Genomic DNA, 22,989 nt, shown 5'->3' on the forward strand with positions numbered 1-22,989 from the left:
AGGGTTAGGTAATTCTGGGGTTTATAGTTCTTAGATGCTCCTGCAACCCAACCCCCCATTCCCAATCCCCACCCCCAAAAACCCACCCCACGGCCAAGGCCTTTCAGTCTAGTGTGGTGTCTGCTGGGTTAATGGCTACAACTGTCATTGCCTAACATCTTCTGAACACTTTACAGTTCCTTTACTGTGCTGAGCCCTCTCTGTGCACTACTATACCACTAATATAACTCTAGGCTTTTACACTGTGAACACAGAGGTACAGGGAGCCATCAGTCTGCACAAGGACATGGTGTCTCTCACCCAAGGCCTTGTTTGTTCTTAATGATGGGTTTTTCTTTCTCATTTGCTTGCATGGTCCTGCTAACCAGATGGCTTTTGTTCTCCAAGTGCACCCTGCCTCCGAGCCTTTGCTGTCCTGCTTACCCTTCTCAAATGGCCAACCCCCTCCATCTTCTGTGGCTCCTGAACACATTGCAGATCCATCAGCTCAAATCCCCTCCAATTGGTTAATCATAGTTTTATAGCTCAGCACAGACAGCCGGAGTCCTCTCTCCATAGTCTTGCAAAGCTAAACTCGGGTGTCAGCTGGGACTTGGTTGTTCGCAAAGCAAGCTCTGGCTTCCCTCCCAGCTCACTGGCCACTGTCAGAACCCACTTTCTCACAGCTTGGCTCTCAGCTCTCTCCTGGCTAGCCAAATTCCGCATGAACAGCCAATCAGGGAAAACTCCACAAGAGTCCTTTTGAGTCTCCAATCTCTTCTGCCAGGAACATTCCAGTCCCTTTAAAGTATTCAGCTGATTGGGCGAGGCCTGCACTGGACAATCTTTAGATTTTTAAGATTGGCAGACCCAGGGATCTTAACCACACCCGCAGATTCTCTTCCCGGCCGCACTCAAGTTCATCGCTTGAACCACTGAGAGGAAGGATGTGTACATTGTGGGCTGTCAATCCACTTTTATTCTATCATGCTAGTTGACCTTCAGGACCCAGCTCAAGTGGTGACTGCTCTCTTCCTTGTCCTTCCACAAATGACACACACACATCCATTTTTCCAGGGGACTATGGTGTTTATAAAATAAAACACCTCCCACGCAATCCCCCTCCCACGCAATCCCCCTCCCACGCAGCTCCTGGGTCCATTTCCTACACCTACCTAGGCTCTACATTTCTTGAGAGCAGGAGCCTAGCCCAGGGCATCTTTGTGTTGCCAGCACCTGGGAGAGCCTCTAGCTTAACACATTCACTGCTAGAAACACGTGTCAGTTGAGCATGCTCTCCAGCTAAGAGCGTTTCTTTCGGAATCACATACAACAAAGAGCGGGATTGTGGTAGGTGACGGCGCATGCTTCCGGGGAAGTGCTAGGAACCTTGGGCGCTGCCTTTGATTCCCCAGGTCTTTGAAGGCAAGGAGGAGCTCCAGTTTTCTCAAAACCCCTCTGAGCAGAACCGTCAGTGACGACGGTGAGGCGGGCGAACCACTAGGTGTCACTCAAGATTCAATAAAGAGACTCAGGTCCTTAGAAAGGTATTTCCACCTTTCCTGGGGGAGGAAACTGATTAGATGGTCCCCACACATTGTTTCTGTTGGTTCACGATTCCTCACTAGCTGCTGTTTTCTCTCTGTGGACAAAAGCTGGGTCTAAAATAGGACACCAGTCAGACACCACCAGAGTTGGAACCACCTGGCCGTCGAATTCAGCCTCTCGGTTTTGTAGATAGGAAACTTGACGTGTGTGTGTGTGTGTGTGTGTGTGTGTGTGTGTGTGTGTGTGTGTGTGGCTTTACCGTGGGTCTGAGTTGCTCCCTACTAAAAGGTGTCTGAGATCTTCCCCAGCACCAAGTCTCCCTAGTTCTAGAGTCTGAGAAATGGAAGGTAATAGGGTAAAAAAAAAATAGTAATAATCGGTTGTCTTTCTTAGAAATTAAGGTCTCTGGAGTAGGGGGGGCACACCTCCCCCTTGGAATCAGCACCTGCAATTAGCCACCGGATTTTATGCTCAGAACTGAAAGGAAGGGGCTAAGAAAGAGCTTGTGAGGAACATCTCCTGGTTGCTTTATTTTTAACAGCCTTCTAGAAGTGAAGTCTAGTCATAGGGTTCACCAACTGCCAGACTGTATTTTCCTTCACCCTCGGCAGAGGGCGCCCTTCTCCCGCGCCAGCTGCCCGCTGGGCGAAGCCCCGGAGGCTAGTCGAATCCTCACCCAGCTTGCCTGTGAAGCACCAGGGGCCAGCTGGCACATTACACTGAGATAATTCGGGACTCGCTTATGTTTCACCTTGGGACACAGTCTTGAGATCTTCTATCCCCTTCCCCCTCTGCAGATCTACAGCACATTGTTATCTTAAGTGAATATTGAAATTCAGTTGCATTTCCCGGTGCTCCTGGAAACTTGAGAGGTTACCCCACTGAGAATCCAGTTCTTGTTCTGAGAATCCAGAAACGTATTCAGAATGGAGAGTCCTGCCAGACTGCCTGCACAGAATGGGGAAAAAATCTGATCTATCGGTGCAATAAATTTTTTTAAAATCTGGGAACCCCCGGCCCCTCCCCTATTCTGTTTGATCTTCCTTCCTTGCATTGAAAAAAAATAAGTCATTCATTCATTTAGTTTTACAATATGCATTTTTTTTTAATAAAGCACGTTCTGTGTGCCAGGGACCTGGCTTGGGAAAGCGGGCTGGCTTGCTGGTTTGGGTGAAGTAAGGCATGGGAAAGGAGATAACTGAAGAGATATTTGTAGGGATAAGTGTGGGCCATTCGTGAGATGACTACCACAGAGGAGAGGCAAGATGGGGTGGGGGTGGGGAATGACAGCAAGTGCCTGAACCTCAGCCAGGACTCTCTTCTACCTTCCCTCCTTTTTGGGCTGCAAACTTACAAGGGTTACAGCCTCCCGGAAGTTGCAAGCTATTGCTCTCCTCATTGCCCTTCTCCTCATTGCTCTCCTCATTGCCAAATGAAGCAGCTGGAGGAGCTGGAGTCTGGCTAGACTCTGTTTCCAGCTTTGTGCCCTGCTCCTGAGTTGAGTATCAGCCATTATGCAGGAATCCACACCACTCAGTTCTCGTGAGGTTCAACATGGTCTAAAAGCAAGATGACAGTCTGGGTGCAGCGCTCCTGTTTCTCGGGGCTTGTAGAGCAGGTATCGGGATGCAGGTACCAAGGAAGCTGCTAGGACCTTAGAGACCAAAGGAGGAAGGCTGGACAGCTGACGGGTGTTACAGAGGAATGGTTCTGGGTCTGGGGCTTTAAGAACAGGTGAAAATAAGAATTTATGTGTTCTGGGGAGATACGAGGAAATGTCTATTGACCCAGATAGGACATCCATGACGGACCAAAGTACTGTTGTGAGCCAGTGAATTTATTAGGGTTACTTGCTTATAGGAGCATGGTGATGCAAAGACTGCTGAAAAACTCATCCTCAAACTGGTAATCATATATCCAGAGCTTTCTGCACGACTCTCGGTGTGACCCAGCTTGCCTGGGCTCCAGTCACGTCCCCCCCCCTTTCTTCCCTCCTCCAGCAAATGTCACTGCTCATACAGTGTTGGGAAGGGAGGGGACCTCTTGTGAGTTTCCATAGCTTCTTGAGACTCAGAAGTTTTGTTTACTTCCTTAACAAGCTTCCCTTCAGTTGGAGTGGAGATGGACATAGGCTTCAACTCCTGGATAGTTAGAAAAAAAAAAAAAAAGATTAAGACAAAGCCAGCATACCATTAGCTACAGTAAGACAGAGGATAGAAGTTTTCCTCTACCATGGTGTCTGCAGTTCCATGGACGCAGAACAGGTGAATGGGCTCTCTGTGGCCCTGCCTGTGATTTTCTCAGAACAACGAAGGCAGAAGGAGGCAGAGACTTGGATCATTGCTTCTACCTACAGCTGCAGGCAGGGCGTTGAATAAGTGCTTCAGAGCATTGCTCTGCGGTGCTCCTCCTGTGCTCTGTAGTGCTCCTCCTATGCTCTGTGGTGCTCCTCCTGTGCTCTGTGTTGCTCCTCCTGCCCTGTGGTGCTCCTCCTATGCTCTGTGGTGCTCCTCCTGTGCTCTGTAGTGCTCCTCCTATGCTCTGTGGTTCTCCTCCTGTGCTCTGTGGTGCTCCTCCTGTGCTCTGTGGTGCTCCTCCTATGCTCTGTGGTGCTCCTCTTGTGCTCCGCTGTGCTCCTCCTGTGCTCTGCGGTCCTCCTCCTGTGCTCTGTGGTGCTCCTCCTGTGCTCTGTGGTGCTCCTCCTATGCTCTGTGGTGCTCCTCCTGTGCTCTGTAGTGCTCCTCCTATGCTCTGCAGTGCTCCTCCTATGCTCTGCGGTGCTCCTCCTGTGCTCTGCGGTGCTCCTCCTATGTTCTGTGGAGCTCCTCCTATGCTCTGTGGTGCTCCTCCTGTGCTCTGTGGTGCTCCTCCTGTGCTCTGTGGTGCTCCTCCTGCCCTGTGGTGCTCCTCCTATGCTCTGTGGTGCTCCTCCTGTGCTCTGTAGTGCTCCTCCTATGCTCTGTGGTGCTCCTCCTGTGCTCTGTGGTGCTCCTCTTGTGCTCCGCTGTGCTCCTCCTGTGCTCTGCGGTCCTCCTCCTGTGCTCTGTGGTGCTCCTCCTGTGCTCTGTGGTGCTCCTCCTGTGCTCTGTGGTGCTCCTCCTGCCCTGTGGTGCTCCTCCTATGCTCTGTGGTGCTCCTCCTGTGCTCTGTAGTGCTCCTCCTATGCTCTGTGGTGCTCCTCCTATGCTCTGTGGTGCTCCTCCTATGCTCTGTGGTGCTCCTCCTATGCTCTGCGGTGCTCCTCCTGTGCTCTGCGGTGCTCCTCCTGTGCTCCGCGGTGCTCCTCCTGGTGCTCCTCTCTTACTTTCCTATAACCTGTAGCACTTTTCAGATTGCCTTTGTGGTCTGTCCTGCTGGCCTTGGTCACCTGCTCCCTGCTCATTCCATGCTGGTTACAACCACTTTCTGCTTCTTTAACCAAACCCTAACTGGATACCTTTTCTCACCCGTGTGTTCTTCCCACAGCCTCTTCAGTGGCCTGTTCATCCCTGCCTAAGGGCACTGGGACTTCCTGTCTTGATCTCTTCAACAGCTCGGGGCACTCCAAAATGGTAGAGCATCTCGAATATGCTCCATAAATATGCGCTAAGTGAACTGAATAAGAAATCTGGGCTGGAGTGAGTGATGGCTGTGCTGGAACTTGCTTTGTGAGGTGTCTTGTGGTGACACCTGTCCTTTCCTGTGTTGTGACATGAACATATCTGCAGATACTATGCTAGGTGATGTCAGAGAGACACAAAGAACCATCACCCCATGTACCCATCGGGGTGTCTAGAACACCCAACTTCACTGAGACACAACATAAAATGGTAAACGCCAAAGGTTGAAGGGAGGGCGGTTCGAGGAGTTACTGTTTGTAGAAGACGAAAACAGTTCTGGAGGTAGGTGGAGGTGAGGGATACCTCGCCCAAGTGGGATCATATTTATCTTTTGTGACAGGATAATTCCACTTGACAGAATGTCTTCAAGGTTTACAAGAGTCAAACTTCTCTCTTTTTTTTTAACAGGCAAAGCAGAACATCTCCTCTGCCTTACATTGGAATGAATTGCAAAGACTAAAGAGGAGAAAACACATACAAAATAATTAATGCATAGATGGGGGAATCACTGAAGGGGTAGGAGAACATAGGAAGGAGCAGATAGTGTGACGGTTCCCAGCCTAGTATGACGGTCCCCAGCCTAGTATGACGGTCCCCAGCCTAGTATGACGGTCCCCAACCTAGCATGCTCAGAAATATAAATACTTCTTTGCTTACAGATGGGAAGAATAGAAAATGTGGATGGCTGTAAAAGTTGATGGGTCAGAAATTTGTAGGTCAAGATTCTCTTCAGAATTAGAGCCTAAAAGGCAGATGCCATCTTGGACGGGACCTCCGCCAAGGTGTGGTCACAGTCCTCAGTCTTTGCAAGAGTGTGACTAAGAAAAGCTCCAATGGGCTCATAGATTTGACTGCTTAGTCACCAGGGACTGGCACCATTTGAAAGGGTTAAAAGAATTACGAGGTGTGGCCTTGTTGGAGGAAGTGTGTCCCTGGAGGGTGGGCCTTGAGGTTTTAAAAGCCCATGCCAAGCCCAGAGTGTGTGTGTGTGTGTGTGTGTGTGTGTGTCTGTCTGTCTGTCTGTCTGTCTGTCTGTCTGTCTGTCTGTCTGTCTCTCCTCTGTTACTTCTCCAGCACCAGGTCAGCCTACCACCACGCTCCTCGCCATGATAACACACTAAACCTCTAAAACTGTAAGCAAGCCCACAACTAAATGCTTTCTTTTATAAGAATTGCCTTGGTCCTGGTGTCCCTTCACAGCAACAGAACAGTCTCCTCTACTGAGATGGGTAATGGGGCTTGAAGTCTGGCTTTTACTCCTGTAAGACCACTCTACAGGTTTCTCCCCTCATGTGGTAGGCCAGACGGACCACAGTCTTGCCCTTTATGTGAAGTGCTCGGTGGGCCCAAATAATGTCCTGTTTTTCTTGGAGTGGCGTCGTTCTCCAAGCCCCTCAGGTAAGTATAACGGCACAGTTTGACCCACCCACCCATGCATCCACAGTTGGGAGCTTCTGTCTTGCTTCGACCACTGCTGCTGCCTCCTGTTGTTTCTCCTTCAGTTCGTTGAGCATGTTTTCGGAATTGGAATCACCCACTCAAATGGTAATTCTATGTTGTACTTTGAAGAAATCTCCATGCTGTTTTCCACAGTGGCTATACCATTTTACACCCCTCGGGATAGTACATAAGCAGTCTACTTTCTCTAGAGCCTTGCCAACACTTGTTATTTTCTGCTCCCTCCCTCCCTCCCTCCCTCCCTCCCTCCCTCCCTCCCTCTGTCTCTGTCTCTGTGTCTCTCTGTCTCTGTCTCTGTGTCTCTCTGTCTCTGTCTCTCTCTGTGTCTCTCTGTCTCTGTCTGTCTCTCTGTCTCTGTCTGTCTGTCTGTCTCTCTCTGTCTCTGTCTCTGTCTCTGTCTCTCTCTGTCTCTCTCTGTCTCTCTCTGTCTCTCTCTCTCTCTCTCTCTCTCTCATTGATGGTGAATTATAATTTGTGCAGAGTAAGACCTCACCGTGTTTTTCGTTTGTTTTGTGTTTTTGTGACAAGCTGCCTAGGCTTGCTGGCCTGAGACTCACTCACGTAGCCTCCATTGGATTAAACTTGTGATCCTCCTGCCTTTGCCTCTTGTGAGCTGAAACCCGTGTGTCACCACCCCAGCATCTCACCGAAGACTTGATTTGAATTTCTGTAACCATTCAGTGAAGTTGAGCATCTTCGATGATTTTATACTTAGTCACTTATGTAGTGTATATCCACTTTGGAGAAACTTCTGTCTCAGCTAAAAAGGTAAATTGAATGTTACGTACATTTGATACCCAGCCATCACCTGCCCTCGCCGAAGAAACACAACCAAAAACCTTGAAGCTCCTTTTAAAGAGCTCTTTTGCTTGCCTACAGTTACTTCACCATTTCCCATCCTCGAAGTTGTAGTTGATTTTATTTTAGTGCTGCAGGCTATAAATTGTTTATAGAAATCTCAGGAAAGGGTCTGTCTGAGTGTATGTATGAAGGGGAGGGGGCCAGCTATCACCTAGAGAGGACAATTGAAACTGAGGTGACAAGGACTGAGGTAGACAGAGGTCACCTAGCTGATTATTTATTTATTTTTATTTTATTTTATTTATTTATTTACTTTATTTTTTCCCCACAGGCAGATTTCAAAGGAAATGTGTGAGTATCTTATCTGGGAAAAAAATGATGTTAAGGGCAGGAATGCCTCCAACTGTGGAAGTTCAAAACATAAAGGTTGAGATAAAGATGTGTCACCAGCCAGCATGTGTCACCCACATGTGACTGTGTGACTAAAACTCACTCATTTATAGCAGAGTTATGATAGGCAGATAGAGCTATTAGGACACAAAAAATAAATACTTCATTTACATAAGCAGGTCCAGCTACAGAACTGGAATAAATGAAAACGTGGGCCTTACTAGGGGATGGTAACGAATTTCAAAACAGGGGCTGGAGAGATGGCTTGGCTGTTAAAAGCGTGCACATTTTTGTAGAGGACTGAGTGTGGGCTCAGCACCAACATTAAGGAGCTCACAACTGCTTATAATTCAAGCTGTGAGGGAATCTGATGCCCTCTTCTGGTCTTTATGGGCACTGCACCCCTTGCACAAACCTGCACGAAGATACACGTATTTCAAGGAAACGATGGAACTGCATTAAACACAGGGCCATTCTAAGTTCTCCAAGGGGCTTGAATCTCTTCATGGGAAGCGTAAGTCAGTGGAGGCTCACCAGCCTTGTCCAAAGGTAGTTCATTGCCACATTTATGCGGTTTTCTTCCTTTGATAGTGTTGTCACCACAACCTGGAATCCCCTAGGAGACAAGCCTCTAAGGACACCTGTGAGGGATTATCCAGATTGGGTTGACTGTGGTGAGAAGACTCACTCTAAAGGAGGCCAGCACTGTTTCCCCGGGCTCCAGTCCTGCACTGCATAAAAAGGCGGAAGTGAGGAGAGTACTAACGCTCATCGCCTTGCCGGAAGTGAGGGGAGCATGGATGCGAGGGGAGGAGCACTTGAACGGAGCACTGACGCTCATTGCCGGAAGTGAGGGGAGCACTGGCACTCTTTGCTCTCTTCGACCTAACTGCAAATTCAACATCATTGACCACTTCATACTTCTGCCACCACGACGGCCTTGCCATGACAGACTCAAATTACAAGCCCCAAACAAAACCTTACCTCCTTTAATTTTTCTTGTCAGAATATTGTATCACAGCAACTGAAAAAGTGACCAAGGCATTTCCCCCTTTTTATCGACAGGGGATATGTTTCAAGTCTCCCGGTGGATCCTTGAAAACCATAGATAGTGGTAAACATGATGTATATAGTATTTACTCCTATACACACACACACACACACACGCACGCACGCACGCACGCACGCATATCTCTGTTAAAGGTTTCACCCTTTCAATTAAAGGAAGCACGTAATGGCTTCTCTTTGACGCACCCTCATTTCTAGCACCATCATGATTTTTTTTAACTTTAAAGCTATTTATCAGGTAAAATGAAGGTTGTTTGAACAGTAGCTCTGGTTTCGTGTCAGTCGACCTGATAGTGATGTAGACTGTGATAGACAGCGGGGGTGGGGGTGGGGGTGGGGGTGGGTAGGACACATGACAAACAGGTGACTCAGTCCAGGCAGGACAGAGTGAGACTTCATGGCACCACCGCTCAAAGCAGAATGCAATTTAAAAATGTGTGAATTATTTATTTCTGGAATTTTCCATTTAAGACTTAGATTTGTGCTAGCCACAGATAACTAGTACTGCAGAAAATGAAGCCAAGGATAGCGGCTACCATATTTCATTCCTTTTGATTTGAACTTAATCTCTTAACCTTCCAGTGCACTTGAACATCTGTCCATGGAGCTGTTTAACACAGGCCTTCGTGTGCTAATATCCTCGTTCGATCAAATTCTAACCCCGTCAGAGTCAAAGTTTTGGTCTCCATTCCTATCTCCTATTCCCTTTCCACAGTACGGGGCTGGGGGATGCTGGGTGTTTAGTATGCATCCATTACAAAGCTTAGCTTTCTCTGAAGAGAAACGTGGGTAGACGGATGCTGATGGAAACTGGTCCACAGAGGAAGAGAGACACCATGACTTATTTACTCTACACCGAACACTGGGCGGGAGTGCTAATTTAACTCTCATAAATAGTCCTGTGAAATATGCAGATATTTTCAATTTTAGAGATGGCGGAGTGAGGCCCCGAGGGCTTAAAGAGCCTGAGGATTACACAAGGATTCAGTTTAACTCCAAAGCCTTGACATTTGTTTTTTAATTGCTAGACCTGTCCTGTCCCTGCTCACTACAGAGTCTGATTCCTGAAATCTGGTGAAAAGAAGGAATTGCTCTAAAAATTGATCAGCATGAGGGTTATTTTTTTTTAAATTTTGATAACCATTTTGGAAATCACTTCTTTAATAGGCAGGGTCCAAGTTACAATGTGGTTACAGGGCTCTCACGCGTCCCTGAATGGAGAAGTGCTTTCAGGGGTGCTAGCTTTACACATCTAAACATTGCTTGGGCTAGAATGGGAAATCATATGTTCTTTTTTAACTCCCTGACTAGACTAGAAAATGGGAATGTAATCTTTCAGTGTGTGTAAAGACAGAGAAATATTGCTGGGCAGTGGTGGTACTCACCTTTAATTCCAGCAGCACTTGGGAAGCAGAGGCAGGCAGATATTTGAGTTCAAGGACAGCCTACTCTACAGAGTGAGTTCTAGAATAGCCAGGGCTACACAGAGAAACCCTGTCTGGAAAAAGGAGGTGGGGGGAACGACTTAAGTCCAAAGTTAACTCAAGTTCATGACAATTTATTGAGTAATTAAAGACATTGCTAGATGCTTTAAACCAGTGGTTCTCAACTTTCTAATGCTGCGACCCTTTCATCCAGTTCCTCTTGTTGTGCTGACCCCCAACCATAAAATTATTTTTGCTACTTCAAGAGTGTAGGTTTGCGTTGGCGATTTAGCTCAGTGGTAGAGCGCTTGCCTAGGAAGCGCAAGGCCCTGGGTTCGGTCCCCAGCTCCGAAAAAAAAAAAAAAAAAAAAAAAAAAAAAAAGAAGAGTGTAGGTTTGCTACTGTTACGGATTGCAATGTAAATATCTGTGTTTTCCAATGGTCTTAGGCAACCCCTGTGAAAGTCTTTTGACCCCCATAGGAGTCCTGACCTAAAGGTTAAGAACCTTCTTTTAGAGGCTACAAGATGAACAAAGATGTCCCTTAAAGAGGGGGGCAAAGCAAGTATGCAAGTGACAGAGAGACCCAGACATGGAATGTCTACAGAGACATCTGGAGAAAGTGTGTTTGTCCACCAAGACCAGGGTACGTGTCCAGAGGACATTGGCATTTTGAGTTGTCTTGACCAACAGCAGAATTCTGACAGGACAGCGTCCTGGAACACTGAGGATGGCAGCCATCAGAAGGGTGACGAGGTCAAGAATTGGGTAAAAGAGGTGAAGTCAATTCAGGTAGGAGACAGTGATGTTTTGAGCTCAGGTGGGTCAAGGGCACGATGTGTCAGAGATCCTTGAAAACATCTATCTTCTCATAAAAAAATTATGCACAGATTATATAGAGACTTTTCTAAGGAGTTTGGAGAAGTGACACACCTTTTCCATCACCCTCTCTCTTATCCAGCCTGGGATATTTCTCCACAGTTCTGGTTGGCTCCCATGGACTCTGGTTCTCTCGGACTCCCTGACAGCAGCCTGCGAGGAAAACAGCACTCCCCTAACAAGGTAGTGTCTGTGTTTGTGTCAGCACTTCTTTGGCTCCTTTTGGAGTATTCCACTGTCTTAGATAGGGTTTTAATGCTGTGAAGAGATAACATGACCAAGGCAACTCTTATAAGGACAGCATTTAATTGGAGCTGACTTAGAGGGTCAGAGGTTCAGTCCATTATCATCAAGGTGGGAACATGGCAGCGTCCAGGCAGGCCTGGTGCAGGAGGAGCTGAGAGTTCTACATCTTCATCTGAAGGCTGCTAGCAGAAGACTGGCTTCTAGGCAGCTAGGGTGAGGGTCTTAAGCTCACAGCCACAGTGACACACCTACTCCAACAAGGCCATACCTCCTAATAATGCCACTCCCTGGGTCAAGCACATTCAAACCATCACATCTACCCTTCCTGGGCCGCTGGACAGTTTAAGACCTGCAAGTAAAAAAAAAAAAAAAATCACATGCAGTGAATAGAAGAATAGATGGACCATTTTGTGAGTCAAACGGCCACAGAATCTTTGCCTTTTCAGGCATCCACACCAACTTAAGAAGCTGATCAAGAAACTTTTTCTTAAGACCCCAGCATCCTGGGGGAAGAGCCAGGGCTCTTTCCTTTACTCTCTGTGGGACTCCCTATAACCAGAAATACATCACTCACTATTCAGAACACTGGGTGACAGGATTCTAGAACCAAGGAGTTAAAAAGGGAGAGGAAAAATATGACCCCCCATTCTATCCCAAGCAATCAATGTTCAGTCTGTGTAATGCCAGCAGCTCTGAAGGCACCTGTCCACTCACGGACGTGTGAGGAACCCTGTAATCACACCGTAATTTGGACCCTGCCTAATCGCGCGTCTGGGAGCCACAGAGCAACGCTGCGATGAAGGAAGCAGAGTGAGTCCTCTGCTCCTCCCAACAAAAGAATAAGGTACATCCAGGAAAAGCGGCATGCCCCGGGAACGCAGTACATCCGGGAAAATGACGATGTCTGGGGAAATCATTACCTCTGGGAATGAAGTACATCCAGGAAATGCCGCCCGCATGGGAACGCATCGCCTTCCAGAAAGCCGGGACATCTGGGAAAACCAGGTAACACCAGGAAACTCAGAACACCCAGGAAGGCAGCGTCTCTGGGGAAAGCATTCTCAATCCATCAGTGCATGAAGCGGCTCTGCAGGCTGCATAGCCTGTAGACAAGGGGAGGAGGGACAGGCCTGTTTCCTTACAGAAGGGATGGGGCACAGGCTTGGGGCTGAGCAGACCTACACTCAAATTCCCTCTTCTACCCACTAACTCCCCCTCCCCTCCCCCTCATCCCCTTCTCCATCCCCCTTCCCCCCTCCCCTCTTCTCCCATCTTTCCCCTTCCCCTCACCCCCTTCTCCCTCTCCCTCCCCCTCCCCCCTCATTACCCCCTTCTCTCTCCCCCTCCTTCTACTTCTCATCTTCTTACTACATCTTAGCTATTTATAATGCGTGCATTTATGTATGTGTGTATGCACATACATGCCATGGCTGTCAAAGGACAACATGTGGTGTTAATTCTCTCCTACCACATCAGTCCCTGGTTGCCAAACTTGGTAGTGGCCCCCTCTGTCTGTTGAGCCACCTTGCTGGGCTGGGAACAACCTTCTGGAAGCACAGTTTGCTTATTTGTAAGATGAGGAAAGTCTTGATGAGTGTGTGATTAGAGAGTCACGTGGGTGACATATTCAAGTCCAGTGACTTCTCAACCGCTTCTGAATTTATTATTTCCAGGAAACTATTCCTTCTGTTTTCTTTGCAGACACCCATAAAAGATGTCCTTAAGCTCCATTATCTGCTGTGCCTGGCAACGCTGACTCCAGAAATTCTAGATATTGGATTTGTGGGCAGGGATAGGGAAAAATCTTATAGCTGCACTTGCAGTCTCTGTTTTGTGAGAGGGTTTCACATGGTAGCCCAGGTTAACCTGGAACCCATTATAGACCTGGTTGGTCTTGCCTACTCATGGCCATCCATCTGCCTCAGCCTCATGGGTGTAGGATTGCAGATGTTGGTCACCACACCTGGTTCCAACCCCTCTCCTCTGTGGTCAGTTGTCATGGGAGAAAGAACGGGACCCTAGGAGAGAGTCTGAGTACTCCTCTGTGTGAGTACTCTTCTGTGTGAGCACCCCTCTGTGTGAGTACTCCTCTGTGTGAGCACTCCTCTGTGTGAGCACCCCTCTGTGTGAGCACCCCTCTGTGTGAGCACCCCTCTGTGTGAGCACTCCTCTGTGTGAGCTCTCCACTGTGTGAGCACTCCTCTGTGTGAGCACTCCTCTGTGTGAGTTCTCCTCTGTGTAAGCACTCCTCTGTGTGAACACCCCTCTGTGTGAGCACTCCTCTGTGTGAGCACTCCTCTGTGTGAGCACCCCCTGTGTGAGCACCCCTCTGTGTGAGTACTCCTCTGTGTGAGTTCTCCTCTGTGTGAGCACTCCTCTGTGTGAGCACTCCTCTGTGTGAGCACACCCCTGTGTGAGCACCCCTCTGTGTGAGTACTCCTCTGTGTGAGTTCTCCTCTGTGTGAGCACTCCTCTGTGTGAGCATCCCTCTGTGTGAGCATCCCTCTGTGTGAGCACTCCTCTGTGTGAGCACTCCTCTGTGTGAGTACTCCTCTGTGTGAGCACCCCCTGTGTGAGCACCCCTCTGTGTGAGTACTCCTCTGTGTGAGCACCCCTCTGTGTGAGTACTCCTCTGTGTGAGCACTCCTCTGTGTGAACACTCCTCTGTGTGAGCACCCCTCTGTGTGAGTTCTCCTCTGTGTGAGCACCCCCTGTGTGAGCACCCCTCTGTGAGCATCCCTCTGTGTGAGCACTCCTCTGTGTGAGCACCCCTCTGTGTGAGTACTCCTCTGTGTGAGCACTCCTCTGTGTGAACACTCCTCTGTGTGAGCACCCCTCTGTGTGAGCACTCCTCTGTGTGAGCACCCCTCTGTGTGAGCACCCCTCTGTGAGCATCCCTCTGTGTGAGCACTCCTCTGTGTGAGCATCCCTCTGTGTGAGCACTCCTCTGTGTGAGCACCGCTCTGTGTGAGCACTCCTCTGTGTGAGCACTCCTCTGTGTGAGCACCCCTCTGTGTGAGTACTCCTCTGTGTGAGTTCTCCTCTGTGTGAACACCCCTCTGTGTGAGCACCCCTCTGTGTGAGCACCCCTCTGTGTGAGCACTCCTCTGTGTGAGCTCTCCACTGTGTGAGCACTCCTCTGTGTGAGCACTCCTCTGTGTAAGTTCTCCTCTGTGTGAGCACTCCTCTGTGTGAACACCCCTCTGTGTGAGCACTCCTCTGTGTGAGCACTCCTCTGTGTGAGCACTCCTCTGTGTGAGTACTCCTCTGTGTGAGCACCCCTCTGTGTGAGTACTCCTCTGTGTGAGCACTCCTCTGTGTGAGCACTCCTCTGTGTGAGCACCCCTCTGTGTGAGCACCCCTCTGTGTGAGCACTCCTCTTTGTGTGCGTGTATGTCCTCCCAGGTTTCAGAATGGTGGTTCTCTTCGCTCTCAGTTCTCATGCAGAGCCACAGAGGCCTTGCATCCACAGTAAAGACGTCTCCCCACACATCTGTTCACACTGAACACGTCCATCTGACCCCAGCAAGACGGGTGATGTGCTTCTACTTAAGTGTCTTTTGGTAACTTCTCCTCTATAACCCTATAGCCGCTCAGTCCTTTGTACCTATGGTAGACACTGGGGGTGCACTCCCTGCTCCCCACTTTGGGTGCAGTGCATTCTCATACTGCTGCCGGGAGTGTATGCTGCTTCTGAAGCTAACCTTACCCTTTCTGGATAATCATACTGGGCTTGGGGGATGGCCTTCCCCCAGGAACTCTTGGGAGACTTTGTTCTTTCCCCTCTCAGTGGTAGCCTGCTGCGGTGACCTGCTGCTGTGTATCCTCCTGGTCCTTTTTCCAGGACCTCTGGGAACAGCTCAACCCACACTTCCTCTCTCCCTTGAGACTACCCACCCCAACCCCCACCCCCATCCCCAGATTCTATTCCTAGGGAGCCAGCTCTGTGACAGAAGCCAGGGAGGAAATTCTTTTAATCATGTTCTCTGTTCTTGGAGGACACGGCAAACAGCTGCCCTTTCTTGGCAAGCCCTGTGTCAGTGGAAGACTCCTTCCTACCTTCTGTTCTCTAGCTGCACAACTACAATTCCATTAAACTGTGGCTCATGGTTTAATTTTTAAACATCCACACTCCTTCCCAGGACACCTCAATAAAGTCACTTAGCAAGAATGGGACACAAGAATGGGATGATCTCACAGATAGCCGTAAAGAAGAGGAAAGGGCCAGCCATCTCAAACGGCTGTTTTTCTTTTTATATCAGGTAGTTATCACGGTTCTGTAGGAGTGACTCTTATTATTTTCAATGAGGAATCTCGAGTAAATAGTGCTTAAGGGGCTTCTTACGCCCCATGGAGCAAGCTTAGTGTGAAAGCAGCACGGCATGGAATAAAAAGACAGATTCTGGACTGGTTCCAGGCATGCATTCCTATCCTGCTGTCTAACCCTGAACAGATCTTTTTATGATATATCAGTGAGGAACTGTATTTGGCTGACATTTAGACATGCCCCAGATGATGTTTTGAACACTCAAGACTATTTTCTACAGTTAAAAAAAGGAGGTCGGGAAAGGGAGGTGCTTGGGACTGGTGGATTGGTGGGGCAGCTTCATTACCATCAGAGACTTCTCGTCCACCAGGCTATGATTCTTGTTTTCTTGCTTCAATAGGATCATGGAAGTCCTAGCCATTCTAAGATAGTTCCAGACAATGAAAAGGAAGAAAGGCCTGCTCGGGCCCCTCTTAGCCCCGCCCCCTCTTAGTCCCACCCCTACATAAGGAGGCTTTCCTATTGTCTCAGAAAGTACCTCTCTTCGGGTCCGGTTGGCCAGACAAATAGCAACATCTAGGGGCCAGCAAGGTGCAAGCAAATGTTCCTCTCAAATGTTTATGCCTAAGTTCTTGTTCTCAATTTGTAACTATTTTCAGAACAGATTGAGTATAACTGTGCTCCAGTTACTCATCGGGGCATAAAAATGATTAAAAGCAGGGATAGATGTGGGTTAGAATAATCACAAGAGGCAGAGTTGGAGGAAAGACCCAGCAGTTAAGAGCATCTGCTGCTCATTCAAAGGGCCTGTGATCAGTTCCCAGCACCCACGTTGGGTGGCTAACAACTGCCTGTAACTCCAGCCCCAGGAGATCTGACGCCCTCTTCTGTTGGAGTCTGATGTCCCTTTGGGTAAATGTGCCCCTTTCATCAGCCTCGCTCCTAGCTCTAATTCTCTAAATATCGTCGAGAGTGGTGAGGCGCTACGGTCTGAGGCAAAAGAAAGGAATGAAAACTACAAATCCATGAGGGCAAAACATCGACAGCTGATGTACTAAGAAAACACGAATACCCCCATTTATTTCACTTCTGAAGGGGAAAAATATGTTCCTCTTTGTCATAACTAAAACGAGGGTGAGAATCACTAAGCAGATGATAAGACAGAACTTAAGTCGAAAGGGTGCTGTTAAGTCCTGCTTCTTGGCCGTGTGGGTAAAAAGGGTGTTTACCGACCCACTTCTACAACTGCCCAGGAGAGCTGCGGTGGTTCTAAGGGAAAGACGTGCCCTTTCATGAGCACGGAACTCTGAGATTTACCAGGGCAGCTCTGTTTCAGTGACACCGAACCGTAAAACACATGACGCATAATAAGTGTTTGCATCAAGTGAGAAAATTTATTTGCATTATCAATCTTGGAAAACTCGGATCAAAAATTTAAATAACGTATTTTGCTGGATTTAAGGCATCGTTAATAATAGATATGCCATTATTTTATGTATGGTGATGATAGGGCAATCTCTGCCCAATAAATTATGGTGACTTCCAATAAGCCGTAAGCTGCATTTTAACTTAAAAGATGCTAAAATGCAAAAAAAAAAAAAAAAAGCACCCATGATTTATGGTTACCCTTCTGTGAATACATTTCCTCATGGAAATAAAGTGATACATTATAAAACGGAAACGATTTTGCCTCATAGGAGTCCAGGGAGTGTTTGATTTCCCACTCCTTCCCTGTGTTCCTATTACCAGCCTTGTAGCCATTTCTCTCTCATGGGGTGTCATGGCAGAGTCTTTTACACTGACATGTCCACATCTTTGTGAATTTGGGTTTTGGTAGCCAAATGAGCTGACTACTGTCGTAAGTGAAATGGCGTTTCTTCTGAGTCACCTTACGCAGTGGGAAGGAAAATGATTGGAAAGTTTGATCTTGGCCCAAGCTACCAAATTGTAGGCAACGACTTAAAAACAAATAAACAGCTGTTTGTTGTTTTTTGTTTTTGTTTTGTTTTGTTTTCTGAAACCGGATCTCACGGAGCCTGGGCTGGCCTCAAACTTGATATGAAAGCAAAGCTTGTGTTGACCCACGGACCTGAACGCTTTCTTCAGCCCCCAAGTTCTGGGATGGTAGAAGTGGACCACTATGCCTGATGAGTATGGTTGACATTTAAAAGGTCAAAGTATCATAGAGGTAGAAAAGGAATGAACTTATAATTGGAAAGTCGCCAGTAAAGTACACAGGAAAATCCCAGAAAGGATTGCAGGGGTAAGCACGTGTGGTTATGGCACCCATGAGGTACAGACCCATTTATTGCCCCAATAATGGCCTCTTTAGAATGGTTACGTGCCAGACAGGGTCTCTTTGCTGGAGGTTTATGCATTGGCTGACTCACAGTTTTCACTTTTGGGGGATGGAGTGATGGCTCAGCCATTGAAAGCACTGGCTGCTCTTCCAAATGACCCAGGTTCACTTCACAGGACCAGCATGGTGGCTCATGGGTGTCCTTGGTAACTCTAATTCCAGGGGATCCGACACCCTCTTCTGATCTCTGTGGGCACTTTGTGCACGTGGCACAAAGGCATGCATGTGGGCAAACCGTCCATACAATAAAATAAAAACAAAAGCTAAACACTTTTAAATTATAACACCTTTCTGAGCATGCGTGCATGCGTGCGTTAGAAATGACAGTAGATGTCGATCTGGGGACATGGTTAGGCTTAAGTGAGGAGAGCAATTTGGGGATATGGACTCTGAATAATCATGACAGCCTGCACTTTCAACCCTTCCTCCCTCTGGCTTTTCCTTATAAGCCAACGTTATAAGACTTAGCGTTTCTAAGTCTTTCCATACTAAAATAAGTAACCCAAACATCGTTCCGCCAACGTCCATCTTACCTCTCTACTCTCCAAAAAAACAATCACATTCTTCTCTTGAAGGAGCAAATCCCATTGTGCTTTCTGTGTCATCTTCTACCCGGTGCTCTTGCCCATTAGTTATTTTTCTTGTTTCTGTGGTAAACCACTCTGAGGAAAGCAGCTTATGGGTTTACCTCGGCTCACAGTTCTAGGATACAGTCAGTCTATCTTGGTGGAGAAGTCACAAGGGCCGGAGCCAGACGCAGCTGTATCCAGTGTCAAGAAAGAGAATGGTACGCGCATGCGCTCAGCTCATGTTCTCCGTTTTGCTCAGTGTGGATCCCATCCCAGGAAATGGTACCATCCACAGTGGGTGGATAAAGACAAGCCCTCACGGGATGCCCAGAGACCCATTTCCTGACAATTCTAGATCTCGTTGAGGTAACAATTGCAGTCAGCATCACTTCTCTGTTACAGTTAGGTTCTGACTGAAACATCCCTTTCGTATGCTGAGAACTCAGCAGAGAAAATTCAGTGGCGGCGTTTAGAGACGTGATCAGACCGTGAGGCCTCCGATAACATTCATGGATTATCCGTCCATGGATTTATAATTTGATCTGTTATTGGGAGGCAATAGAAACGGAAGTGGGCGTGCCTAATTTAAAGGAGTAGCCCTTTGGAGAGAAGATGCCCTCAGGGATATATTCCGTTTCCAGCTCACCTGCTTCCTTGTGCTCTCAGCCCCTAGGGCTAGCCATTTTCCTCTGTCGAGCCACCCCTGTGTGGTGTCTGTCTCTTTACAATCCACTCATTTGATCCTGGACTAGAACCTCTAAACCCACGAGAGCCAGAATGAAGTTTTTCTTCTTTAAATGAGTTATCTCAGGCTAATGCCACCCCATCCCTTCTCTGAAGATGCTCTCACTGGGCATGCCCATGACCTGAATTGTGTCAAGTCTAAGCTTTGGCTCCCTTGATGTCATTGATATGTTGAGCAACATGGCTCCCTCGCTCCTCTGAGATATTCATATCCTAAGCTTCTGGGACCCCATACTTCCTTGGCCCGTCTCTTGTCGGGTGACTCTCGGTTTCCTTTCTAGACTGTCCAATTTCTCCTGAGTTTGGGCTTTTGCTCATCACTCTTGCTCCCCTTTCCTTGCACAGTCTCATTCTCTCCTGTGATTTTAGGTAGACCAACAAAGGGCAGATAACTCTTAAAACTCAAACCTTTATCCAAAATGCCAGACTCCTAACTGCCAACCGCATCTAACCAAACAGAAATCCCACAGGCCATCGTAAGGCTCAAAGTGCGTCTTAACTACCGGGAGAGCCCTCAGGTGAGATACGAGAATGGAGTGCGACGAAAACACAAGAGGTTTATTTTCTGGTGCATTGAGGTCGACCTTCAATCATCCCCTCGTGGCAAATGACTAGAAGGCAACCCCAAATGGCTATAATAAGCAGTTTTTATACTTTTTAGGGCTACAGGTTACATCAGCAAGGTTACAGTTTAAACTTATTGGCTAAGCATATTGACCTTTGAATCTATTGGCTAGCAAGCAAGGACATGCATTCAAACTCTATCTGGGACCAGAGGGTCAGGTGACTATCACTCAGTGCATTCTGTGGTTTTTCAAGATTGTCCCTGCTCCTCCCCAGAAGTGTGGGTGGAAAATGGAACAATAGCCTTGACCCGAGGTGGGAAGCTGGTACTTGTCCTAATCTTGACTGAGGTGGTGGGTGTAAAGGAGGTGAAAGCCCTTAGGGTCCTTCACAGGAACTCCATAACCTACCTACCTTCTACCAGGCCAAGCCTCTTAATAGCTCTTACACTTCAGTAAGAACTAGGGTCCTTCATTCCCCCCCTTTTTCTTGTACAAGCTCCAATCTTAGAGCTATGCTCACAATCTCTGGTGACAACTCATTTTTTTTAGATCCTGCCCTCAAGGTCTCATATTGTTGGCGCAGGACCAACAGCTGTACTGTACCTATTTTTTCTTTTATGAAGGCTATACACTTGTTCAATATGCAGGGTCTAAAGGTCAACAATAGCAGAACAATTAAGGGTCCTAACAAGATGGATATGAGGGTGGTTAGCTAAGGGAATGAGTTAAACCAAGCTTCGAACCATCCCTGACTGTTCTCTCACTTCCGTTTGGCTAGCCTTTCTCTCATCTTGGTCATCATACCACAATTTGTACAACCTGACTCCCTAAGCTTTTCTCCTTAGCTATTTCATTGGTTCTTTGCCTTTCTGAGTGAATCTGATTATTGGGTCATAGGTAGCATTTGCACAGAGGGTATCTCAGTACCCTCTGTTCCTCTGGTAGGGCCCCTCAGGAGTGTAAATTTTTATCATGATCAAGTCCCAAGAGGAGGAGGGGTTCCAGTAGGTGTCTCTTGTAGTCTGGCATCCCCAGGCGGCACAATAAAACTGGTGTGGAACCCGATATCGGTGACCTTCTACCCAGTTTCTTTCATTGAGGCTAAATATGAGTGTGTGTGTGTGGGGGGGGTCTTCCTCAAGTGACATCTCTGTGCAGGGAATGCACATCTCATCACCCCTCTCCCAGCCCTGAGCCCTCTTTCTCCCATATGGGCAGTTTGCTTCTGCCAGCACTCACATCATAGCTGGGGATGTCCCATGAGTCAAGTCCTGCTGCCAGCTGACACAGGTTAAAAGTGAGGTCAGGCCACCGGATGTTGAGGGGTTTGGAGGCAGTCAGGGAGGTGACCTCATCTCCAGTTCCAGGAGAAACCACACTCCAGGTTTGATAGACCAACACATGGGGCAGCAGGAGTCCCTGGGGAGTGAGGCGTCTGCAGGTTTCACATGGGATGCATGCACCAGGGCTGCAATATCGTCCACCTTAAGGACTGTAGGAGTGGTTAAGTACTAGGAAGGGTCCCTTCCACTGGGGTTCCAGCAACTGTGCCCAATGCTCTGGCTACTACTGTAGCCAAGATTCTACAGTAAATTCTTTTCCTGTCACCTTTCTTTTTGTATCTCCCTTTTGTCTTCTTCCTTTCTCTTTCTCTGTTCCTTCTCCTCCCCTGTCCCCCTGTTATGGTAGACCTGCCCAGCAGCCTGCACTAAATCCCTCAACAACTTATACTACAGTCCCTTTAGCCCCTGAAGCTTTTTCCTGATATCTCTACTAGCCTGGATAAAAGCCAAGGTCACAGTAGCTTTATGCTCCTCAATGCTGGGGTCATAGTGTGTATATTGGCAGAATGCCTCCATGAGCCACTCTAGAAAGGCTGAGGGTGACTTGTCTGGTCCCTGCTTAACCTCACATACCTTGGTCTTCCTGCGACCCCCATGATCCCTGCCAACAGAGTCTGGTGGTAGACCTTCAGTGCTCCTTACATCCTGCTGTATCAGTAGTCCCAGTCAGGTCTAGTCAGGGAAAACCTGCTGTTGATGACAGCCTGATCAATCGGTGGTGCCCCTGTGTCTGAGGGAACATTCTTTCTGGCTTCCTGCATTATCCTTTCTCACTCTCTGGTCATGAAAACACTCTCATGCGTTGTTGGCTATCATCCCAGGTGGGCTGAGGAGTAAATAAAACAGCGTTAAAGAGGTTAATCAGCCCCTTGGGGTTATCTGAAAAGGGGGGTGTTGGCCTTTCCAGTTGTACAAGTCAGCCAAAGAAAGGGGCCAATATTGCATGGCCTGATTGCCATCCTCATTTATGGGTCCATAGGCTTGGACGGGGAGGGCCACTGTTGCATCGGGTGAAGTGGTCCTCTTGGTCCAGGTCCCCATGGCCGGTCCCAGTTCTGAGGGTCCCTCCTCACACTCCCCACTTGCTGAGGCCTGAGAAAGGGTGGGGTAAAGGGACAATGGATGAGAGCTCAAAGGAGATCTCTGAGGAGGGGCCGTGGGAACTAGGGCCATAGTAGGTGGGTAAGGGAGTAGAAGATCCATCAGTAGCAGATCCTCTGTGGAAGGGTCCTGGTTACAGACTCGTTGGTCTCTGCAGGGTTCTTCTCTTTCGTGGCCAGGACCTGTGAGAGTCTTGGAGACAAAAGAGCTTTTATCCAAGGTGACAGGGTTGGGGTGGATCTCTACTAGATTCTTCCAGTAACTACATAGGGCACTTGGTCTCAGTAACTGAGGGATCCTGGCCTAAAGACTCTTTCCTCTACTGCTTTGATCATCTGCAAGCCAAAGGTCCCTATGGGTGGCCACCCTACTCTGAAGGTGGGCCATTTGGAGGCGCAGAGAGTAAGTAACCTGCCTTTCTTTACTACTACTGACAAGTTTTCTCCTTTTCCTAACTTCCTTCCAGTGGTTAACTAGGATGTTTAACAGGGTAGTTTCAGTCTGTCCCATGTCCAAAAATAGCATCAGCCACAGTCCAAGTCCAAGAACACAGAGAAAGACAATCAACACCCAGTTTTACCCCTGCTTCAGATACAGAGCAAGACTCACTTGATCGGCTCCTGCAGATACTGAAGTCCAAAAACAAAGA

At 48.0% G+C, this 22,989-nt stretch overlaps 1 long non-coding RNA gene across 4 annotated transcripts; it reads right to left on the reverse strand.

Moving 5' to 3' along the window:
• Positions 1-2,606: 2,606 nt before the first annotated feature.
• Positions 2,607-21,195, reverse strand: LOC108351432 (uncharacterized). 4 transcript variants are annotated; one of them, XR_015624580.1, is made up of 4 exons: positions 21,136-21,195; positions 18,551-18,777; positions 12,312-12,494; positions 10,375-11,740 (listed from the first exon to the last, which is right to left on the reverse strand). It is a non-coding gene; the product is annotated as an uncharacterized LOC108351432 (long non-coding RNA). The 4 variants fall into 4 exon arrangements; XR_015624579.1 differs by lacking the exon at positions 21,136-21,195 and having other exon boundaries at positions 18,551-18,890; XR_015624581.1 differs by lacking the exons at positions 18,551-18,777; positions 21,136-21,195 and adding an exon at positions 12,813-12,957.
• Between the last annotated feature and the right edge of the window lie 1,794 nt (positions 21,196-22,989).

The sequence above is a fragment of the Rattus norvegicus genome, chromosome 7 (genome assembly GCF_021556685.1).
Source record: "Rattus norvegicus strain SHRSP/BbbUtx chromosome 7, alternate assembly SHRSP_T2T, whole genome shotgun sequence".
Lineage (NCBI taxonomy): Eukaryota > Metazoa > Chordata > Mammalia > Rodentia > Muridae > Rattus > Rattus norvegicus.